Below are 9,560 nucleotides of genomic sequence, written 5' to 3'. Positions count from 1 at the left end.
AAAACTGAAGGGAGAAACAGCTTGGAGTTTTCAAGAAGAGTCATGAGCCAAAGAGGTGAGAAATACCTCTAGAGAGGTGGGACTTCGAAGGAAAAGAACCCAAGAGGGAGCCTGAGGGATCAATAATGTAGTGAAACCAGGTGAGGACAACTGTGGTTGAAATGCATGGGAAAGTGTTGATGATCGTTGTCTTGGGGGATCATGAGACTTAGCTTCCTTAGCCCAAGGACTAAGAAGGTCCAAGCACCTGAGTTCAGGGCTTGGGTCAGGCGTCCCCAAAGTTTTTACACAGGGGGCCGGTTCACTGTCCCTCAGACCGTTGGAGGGCCGCCACATACTGTGCTCCTCTCACTGACCACCAATGAAAGAGGTGCCCCTTCCTGAAGTGCGGCGGGGGGCCGGATAAATGGCCTCAGGGGGCCGCATGCGGCCTGCGGGCCATAGTTTGGGGATGCCTAGCTTGGGTAATGACAGAAAGGCAAGAAGGCTGGACTAGTCGGATTTGCCATTGACCAGGGACCACTGCATGGGTCACAGGAAGAAGATCACTGAACTTATAGTCAAAAGACCCAAGTTCCAGTAGGCTTTGCCATTTCCTACTGAGAAAACTGAGCAATCAATCCCTTGAACTCTTACATCCTGAGTTTCCCATTGACTTACAGGACGAACGATACCTATTTCACAGGCTTGCTATCAGCGCCATATCTGTGCAATAAAAAGTGCCGAGGATTTGTAGTCAAGGGGCCATGGAGCCTTAAGCACGAGCCTAACCATGAGCCCTGTGATTTCAAGCCGTCAGTCAATGCCTCTCAGCCTCTATTCCTCATCTGAAAAACAGGAAAGGAATTCCAGCCTATCACGAAGCCAAGAGAAAATGTAAGTAATCTGCTTAGCACAGTACTTGGCACATGGTAAATACCCAATAACTGTAGGAATTAGTGATATAAAATATAAGAACATAAATAAGGAGTGCTTGCTTCAGCAGCACATATACTAAAAAATAGAACAATACAGAGATTAGCATGGCCCCTGTGTGAGGATGACATACAAATTCATGAAGCTTTTTTTTTTTTTTTTTTAAGAAAGAACATTAAATGAGGTTAAATGTGGGAAGTCACTAAGAATGGCACAGAGAAAGCACTCTGGGTGAGGGAAAGCAGCTCAGATCGTCTCAGGCTTCTGGTTAGCACGGTGCCTTCCTCAACTCAGCATTTACCACTTGTACTTTTTCTCTTTTCACTTTGGGGACACGACTGCCTCATTTTAACACAGGCACTCCTCTGCTTTGACCTGCAATAGACATGGTAGTGTCTATTACATCAATAAGGACTGTTGGTTGACTAAGATCTTTCTCCACAGGGGCAAATGTACAGAAACTATGTCCTGGGCATGATCCAAGGCTTAGGAGAAGAGAAAGGGGGTTTAGAAGTTGGGAAATTAAAGGCAGAATATGGTTGAGTCTTACTCTGTCACCTACACTAGAGTGCAGTGGCATGATCTTGGTTCACTGCAACCTCCACCTCTTGGGCTCAAGCAATTTTCCAGCCTCAGCCTCCCAAGTATCTGGGACTACAGGTGTGCACCACCATGCCTGTCTAATTTTTTGTATTTTTGTAGAGACAAGGCTGGTCTCGAACTCCTGGGCTCAAGTGATCTGCCGGTCTCGGTCTCCCAAAGTGCTGGGATTACAGGTGTGAGCCACCGTGCCCAGCCTGGTTGTTTTTGTTTCTGTTTTTATCTTGTATTTAACTGGGTAGCTTCAGAAAAGTTTTTAACATGAACAGTGATTTGTAGGCCAAGAATCTTAGCATTGTAGAAAGAGAGAGAGAGAGAGAGAGAGAGAGAGAGAGCCTTTTGAATTGTTAATACTCATGCGTATATATGGATCTTTAAATATGGGCATGCACACCGCCTTCCTTCCCAGAGTTTGTACCTTGTGGTTGCTGAAGAGACAATTATGACATTACCTTTGCTAAATTAAACAACGTCTACTTCACCCACATTTGTTCTCGGTTCCTGCCACACGGGAACAGCCCTCCCTGCCCTGGCCCAGCCTGTGCCCTGGCTGGTCCCCAACCCTCCCACGGAGCAGGAGATGACCCCAGCTGGGTCTTGGGATGTTTTCCTTTCCGTCTGCCCCATTGGTCCCGTATGGTAGACGCCCGGGGTGTGAAACTGGACACCTACAAAGTTGGCCTTCTGGTTTGGGAGGCCTCAAGAGGAAACCAATGGTCCCTCCATTTCCTGTGGATAAAGGATTATGTGATTGAAACAAATCACCCCTCATTCTTCTTTCCAAGTCACACATGCCCAGTGGCTGAAAGTTAAATGAGCATGAGACATCAAATCAAGTCTGGGCTGAGACTCCGGAGTTTGAAGAGAAGTGTGGACTTCCAGGATGCTTGTTTGTCTCCTTCCAGCCCCATCCCCTTCTCCAGTGAAAGGAGGGGGCCAGTACCATCCCCTTGTGTAGAAAGAGCGAATTCTACCACCCCTACTTGCTCTTGTTCCTGTTACTTTTCTTCTACTGTCTTCTTTCTTGCAGGCTGATGAAAAGCTCTTTGAGTTTCAAAGGGCTTGTGTCATACAAGCTCACCCATGCCAGCTGGTGCTGGGCAGGGAATATACAGGCACTGTCTATGGCCATACCACCCTGAATGCACCCAATCTCGTCTGAATTAACATGTCACCACAGGCCAGGGTGCCTGGAAGGGCCTGGAGGGAGGGTTTTTTACATGGAAATGAACTGCCACTTGGCTCCTTCTGTAACTAATCACCACAGTTGTTGAAATATTACTATTTCTGTTACAACCACTAATGCCTTAAATGAGGAACAGGCACTTTGGGGTAACATCAAATATGGGATGGTCACTTCTCATTTGGGATCTCCGAAGCCTCCTAGTGAAGAGCCAGGGAACCCGTTTGATTGCTGTCTGTTGACTGAGTTGGAGCAGCACCAAGAACCACTTGACTCCTGTTTAAACCAGGGCTTCCCTGATGATGGTTGTGGAGTAGAGAACCTGGAAGGAGACCTATAGGCAAGCAAATGCAAAGGACCTGAGTCCCAGAGTCACCCAGCCTGAGTCACAGCTTCAGCCCTCCCTAGCTATGTGACCTTGGACCGTTACTTGCCCTCTCTGAGCACCTTTTCTCAAAGAAACGAATATGCTAATAATATCACTAGTACTGTTGGGGTTGTCATGAAAGCTCAAGGTAATGGAGACAGGCATTAGCCCAGTGCCTGGCACCCAGCAGAGGCTCCAGAATGCAAGCGGTTATTATGGTTTTGTTGATCTTGGTGTCTGACACTCTTTACAGACTTCCTCCCTCCACACACACACACACACACCACGCACAGACACATCCATGTCCTTAGCAAAATAACTAGCTTATAATTTACACTTCTTTCCACTGGCTCTGGATCCTAGGAAACCCATAGCCGTGACAATGACCAACACTGTGCATTTCCCTTCCTGGTTATAAAGCGCATTGAACATCCACACGCTGCTATTTCATCCAGACCCACCTCGTGGGGTATACTGTGCATCCTTAAATTCTTTTTTTCAGAAGAGAAAATGAAGGGGTTAACCAAGGTATTTAGAGTCGCATAATTCACAAATGGCAAATCTGGGGCCAAAGTTGAATGTCCTTTCTTCCACTCCAAACTGCCTGTTGGCCCGGCATTCTCTAAAAACAGTATGTACCATCCCCCAAGGGCCTGGCTATTTGCTAGGAAGTTAACACTCTTATGGGTGGCAATGTAGAGACAGCTGTCAAAGGATTACCCATTGCAGGTAAAATATTTGTATTTTGATGGCAGTCTTCTATTTGCTAGGCTTTGATCCAAAGATTCACCGTAATGGGTATTTTCGGGTCTTGTGCAGTAAATTACATTAACCCAGTAGGTGATTGTCTTTTTCCTTCTCTGCGTAAGATTTGTCACACACATTGAGTCTATGGACACAGGAAATAAAGGGGAGACATCACAAAACTGTAAAGTGGTCAGCAACCTTTAACTCAGTTGGGTGTAGCCCAGCCACCAGACCATTGCCTCCCGGGCTTAACCCCCTTGTCTCACCCAGCTGGATTCGGCCACCGGGCTCTGGGCCAAGGGGGAATCAGTTTAATCTTCTGGGCTGAGCTGAGGGAAAAGTGAGCTTTTCAATGACTTCCACATCTCCTTTGATCTTAAGAACATCCTATGAGGTTGTGTGTAGCAGGTACCATCTTCCCTTACATCAAGGAGGAGGTTAAGAAAGCTTAACCCAGATGCCCAAGATCCCAGGCCAGCATGCAGTGGTGTCCAGAGCAATCTCATCCTTTCCAAGCAGTACCTCTTCTACTCCTTCCTGTAGTCCCTGCACTTCCTGGGTAGTAAATGAAGAAACCACAAGTTTTTCCTCCCAGAAGTCTGGCCAAGCCTTGTCTCTACAAATGGAACAGGGAATCAGGGAGACTGGTAGAACCCACAGAGACCGCCTTATTCACCACCACATTGCATTTAGGCGCAGACTTTGGAATTCCACTATGACGTGGATTTGGAGAGGGCCCAGAGACAAACCTCTCCCAAAATGGAGCTATGTAGGAAGAACAGGGAATCAGGGGTTGACCTGTTATATTCCCTAAGAATGTGAAGGATTCACTGTGGCTGCTGTTTTTCCGTAGAACAAGGCAACAGCTTATGGGTTTAAACCATAGCAAGAAGATTCAGGATAGACATTAGAAGGAGCTTTCTGGTCATAAAGGCCACAAAAAGCTAAAGCAGATTCACAGGAGAGGAGAGGAAGCCACTTCTTTGGAGATGTATAGGAAAAAGGTTAGCTGTTGAGTAGGACAGCAAAACTCATCGTGGAGAAGAGGATACTGAAGTCTAGGATTACTAGATTTCTCTTTGAGTCTTGCAGCTAAAAACTGCCAGATGATACCATATAAATAGAAAGTGTAACTACACTTATTTTTAATTGAATAATCACTGTTTCCAATTTAGGATTATTTCAACAATGCCTCTTCTTGTATTTCTATTTTGACTCTCTAGGGGAAACTGGAAGTTTCCTGGTAATTTATGATTTTAACCACAGTTTTCCTGAGGCGGTAAGTTTATATGGGAAAATAGTTCACTCTGAATCTTCAAAATTTTTTCTAAGGTATAATTTGCCATCACACTAAACACACGTGTCATTATCTTATAAGCTCATAATTGCTGACTCCTCTAACCCTGACATCTCCAGAACAGGCATTTCTCCAAAAGAACACATCGTTGCAATGCTAATACAAAATGCAGGCACCCCTGTATGCTAGGGGGAGAAGCCAACTTTGTTTTAAAAAAGGAACTGCCTCCCAGGATAGAGAAATCAAGGCTGCTCTGAGACTCCAGACTCTGATGCTTTCTCCTTGGATTGGAAGTCCCTGTCCACAGATGCAGATGAGGGTGCCGACTTGTTCCCAGAGGGCACATGTGCCACAGCCTTTCTGGCAGGTGAGGGGTTGACGCAGATCCAGACACACTCCTGCCCTCTCTCCCTTGTATTTATGAGATGCCTCCCAGAGGAGTGAGCAGCGTCTGGGAGGCCAAATCATCAGCTCGCCGGGCTAAACCTGTGGCTAATTTATCCTGAGCTAGCCAGACAGCACGAAACTGACTGAATCATCCGTCGTGACTACATTACAGAATAGAGCAGCACTTTCCAACATTTCTCGCATCACGGCACACAGAGAAAATATGACAACGTAAGACACCGCAGAACAAACAAATGAAGTTGTTTGCAACTAAGTGGTTCCAGCCACTCCTGGCCTTGCCGAGACAGCCAGTGGCTGAAGGGCTAATATTTTGTGCCATTTATTGGGAGGTCTAGTGTAGAGCAAAATGTTAGGGCCGAGTAGTGCCAGGCAGGAGAGGGCTCTGAAGGTAGACGGCTTGGATTTGAGTCCTGGCTTTGTCACGTATGACCTTGGATGAGATGCTTAATCTTTCCTTGCCTCAGTTTCTTCACAGATGTCATGGGCTTAGTAACAGGACCTACTTCAAGGGCCTGTTCTGAGGATTAAGTGAGTTAATCCATGTCAAGTGCTTAGAAGAGCGTCTGGCACAGAACAAACACGGAGTAAATGATAACTGCTGCTGTTCTGCTGTGTGGGCTCCAGAGACCCAGGGTAGGCTTCCCAGCAGGGGAGCACCGGCACAAACGGCATCACGCTCCAAATCCAATTAGAAGTCATAGTCAGATGATCCATTGCTTCCCCCAAATCTGTGCCTCTTCTGTTCTCTTCTCTCACCCCCTTTTTTTCTCACCTTCCCTAATGTGGCTGTGGATGCCTCAGAGGCAGCAATAAAAGAGGAAAGAGAATCGGCCTGGGAGGGGGAAATGGACATCCCAATTCTAGTTCTTCCACTCTCTCGTGGGCTGCTGCTGGGGAAGTCACCTCACCTCTCTGCCCCTTAAGCTCCTCATGCATTCAGTGGTTGACCAGATGACTGCAAAGGCCTTTTTCTGCTTTGATGTACCTTGGTTGGTACAGAATTACATGCTATGGAGTGAGTGCCTGCGTGTGCACACATGCGTGCCTGTGGGGGCGGTACTGCGTCTGGTGCCTAAAACCACAGCCCTGATGTCCAGGATGATTCACACAAAACAAGTTAATGTTTTCTATGAATCAAAACCCTCCAACACATGCCCACCTGCACTCAGAACACACCTTCAACTTGCCACCGTTACCCTCCAATTGCTGCATTCTAAATTGGAGCCTTTTCTAAAGAATAAATCCATACATATGTCTCCTAGGTAACATCTTGTTAGCCCATTACTCAAAGCTCTTGAAAATAATAAAACTGTATTTCTGTATTAAAATAGCAATTTAGACACTTCACTTAGGCCTCTCACCCAATTAGCCTGAATTAGTAAAGTATGTTCATTTCTGCACACATGGGGGCGTTGAGATAATATATACAGACTTACATTTATCTGTAGGAAACGCATTTTTTAAAAGCCATGTCCCAGCATCTGTAGTTATTCTTTCCCAACTCAATTTTATTTAGAGGCAGTTATAACATGTTCGTCCTTCCTGTTATTAAAAATTAATACTTTAGCCCAAATAGTCACTCATGAATAACAGACAAAGCAACACTCAATTTCATCCTGATCCTGACAAGAACTACCTCCCACCTTCCCGGCGTGAGAATTTTCTCCTTCCTTTTCTTCCCCTCCCTCTAGAGAGGATGCTCCTCGGAAGCCGTTTCTCACACTCCCCGGAAGCCAGCTGTCCTGCTCTTGCAAAGTCACTCAAGAATATTCTGGCACAGCAAGGAGGAGGCTCAGGCAGAGCTGGGTAGCCTGAAGGATTTGGCAGAACAAAGCCCCACCAAGCAGGACCCTGCGGTTTCATTTTGTTTTCACCTTCCTAATGCCCTTCCTCTGTGAAGCCCAGCTCAGGACTGTGTGAGACAGACTTTCCTGGGGTTTGGATACCTACATAGCCTCAAGTGACTGGCGGTCCATCCAACGGTGGGTGCAATGTTTTTGAAGCTTTAGAGAGAGCTCTGACCTGTTTCCTAGGAATGGATGGGCTGACAGCCTGGAGCAGAGCCAGGTGCAACAACTGGACATCCTCATAGCCTTCATATGTCAGGCTGTGGCGGGGGGCCAGTGCTGGCAGCAGTAGCCTTCATGGGCCTGCATCCTGGAGGAAGAGAGGGAGGGCGGGGTAAACGTGGCCAGGACTTTGATTGCCTGCCGCCTTTGACAAATGACAACAGTGAGGAGAAAGAGTTCACCGGGAGAAAAAAACTCACAGAGCAGCCCTGGAGCCCTTTAAAGAGAAGTACGTTTTGTCTCCCCTGTGGCACAGCCATTGTCCAAGGCAGAGAGAAGAGGCCCCTGAGTGTGGTGTGGCCCAACCAAGCTTCCCTATAACTTAGTTCCTGTGGTAGGCTGAATAAAGACCCACAAAGATACCCAGGTCCTAATCCCTGGAACATATGAATGTTACTATTGGCAACAGCAAATCGGAACAGGTCTCAATTCTGTTCTGTTCAGGTTCTCTTAGCAACTTCAGTTCTCGCCTTCTCGGAGGAAGGAATTCAACGGAGGGGGCACAAGGGAAAGTAAAAGACAGAGGCAAGTTTTCGAGCAGGAGTGAAAGTTTATTAAAAAGTTTTAGAGGCCGGGTGCGGTGGCTCAAGCCTGTAATCCCAGCACTTTGGGAGGCCGAGGCGGGTGGATCACGAGGTCGAGAGATCGAGACCATCCTGGTCAACATGGTGAAACCCCGTCTCTACTAAAAGTACAAAAAATTAGCTGGACATGGTGGCGCGTGCCTGTAATCCCAGCCACTCAGGAGGCTGAGGCAGGAGAATTGCTTGAACCCAGGAGGCGGAGGTTGCGGTGAGCCGAGATTGCGCCATTGCACTCCAGCCTGGGTAACAAGAGTGAAACTCCATCTCAAAAAAAAAAAAAAAATTTTTTTTAGAGTAGGAATGAAATGAAGTAAAGTACACTCAGAAGAGGGCCAAGCAAGCAACTTGAGAGATTCAAGTGCACTGTTTGACCTGTGACTTGGGGCTTTATACGTTGGTATGTATGTGTATTAGTCCATTGTCACGCTGCTGATAAAGACATACCTGAGACCAGATAATTTATAAAGAAAAAGAGGTTTAATGGACTCACAGTTCCACGTGGCTGGGGAGACCTCAAAATCACGGCAGAAGGCAAAAGGCACATCTTACATGGTGGAAGGCAAGAGAGAATGAGAGCCAAGTGAAAGGGGAAACACCTTATAAAACCATCAGATCTCATTAAACTTATTCATTACCATGAATACAGTGTGGTGAAACCAACCCCATGAGCCAGTTATCTTCCACCGGGTCCCTCCCATAACATGTGGGAATTATGGGAGCTACAATTCAAGATGAGATTTGGGTGGGGACACAGCCAAACAATATCAGCATGCTTCCCAGGTCTGCACTCCTTCTCCCCTGATTCTTCCCTTGGGGTGGGCTGCCCTCATGTGCAGTGGCTGGCCAGCACTGGGGAAGGGCTGCATGCACGGTGTGTTTACTGAAGTTGTGTGCATGCTCGCCTGAGGCGTTCTTCCCTTACCAGTCAAGTAAGTGTAGAGGAAGGTCACATACCAGTTAAACTCCTCCATTTTGCCTCTTAGTACACATGCTGGAGCTCACTTGCCCAACTCCTGAGATCTTCCTGCTGATCACCAGCTTCAGGTGTTTTCTTTCTAATGGGAAATTGCCTTTTCTTGGTGCTGGTCGTGACTATTATTTTAGAGAGACAATTGAACAACTGCCTGACCATCACCTGATGGTTGCCTGACATTTCTGGTTTGGGTGGGAGCCCTGTCCTTCCCTGCTCATGCCTGCCTAACTATCTAATGTAACATCATCTTATCTTGCAAAAGGAACTTGATAGAGATGATTAAGCCTCTCAAAATGGGGAGATTATCCTGAATTCGTCTGAGTGAGCCTTGTGTGTAATCACAATTGTCTTTGTAGGAGGAAAAGAGAGAGAGATGTGGCTACAGAAGCAATGACGATATGAGGCCCGAAGCAGAGC

At 46.8% G+C, this 9,560-nt stretch overlaps 1 non-coding gene across 1 annotated transcript; it reads left to right on the top strand.

The window, feature by feature from the left end:
- The first annotated feature begins 969 nt into the window (after nucleotides 1–969).
- Nucleotides 970–1,074, top strand: LOC120364413 (U6 spliceosomal RNA). Its single transcript, XR_005579675.1, has one exon. It is a non-coding gene; the product is annotated as a U6 spliceosomal RNA (small nuclear RNA).
- Nucleotides 1,075–9,560: the final 8,486 nt, after the last annotated feature.

This window comes from Saimiri boliviensis, chromosome 5 (genome assembly GCF_048565385.1).
Source record: "Saimiri boliviensis isolate mSaiBol1 chromosome 5, mSaiBol1.pri, whole genome shotgun sequence".
In the NCBI taxonomy this organism is placed as follows: domain Eukaryota; kingdom Metazoa; phylum Chordata; class Mammalia; order Primates; family Cebidae; genus Saimiri; species Saimiri boliviensis.
The sequence above is the reverse complement of the archived record's forward strand: the minus strand, read 5'-3'. Positions and strand labels throughout refer to the sequence as shown.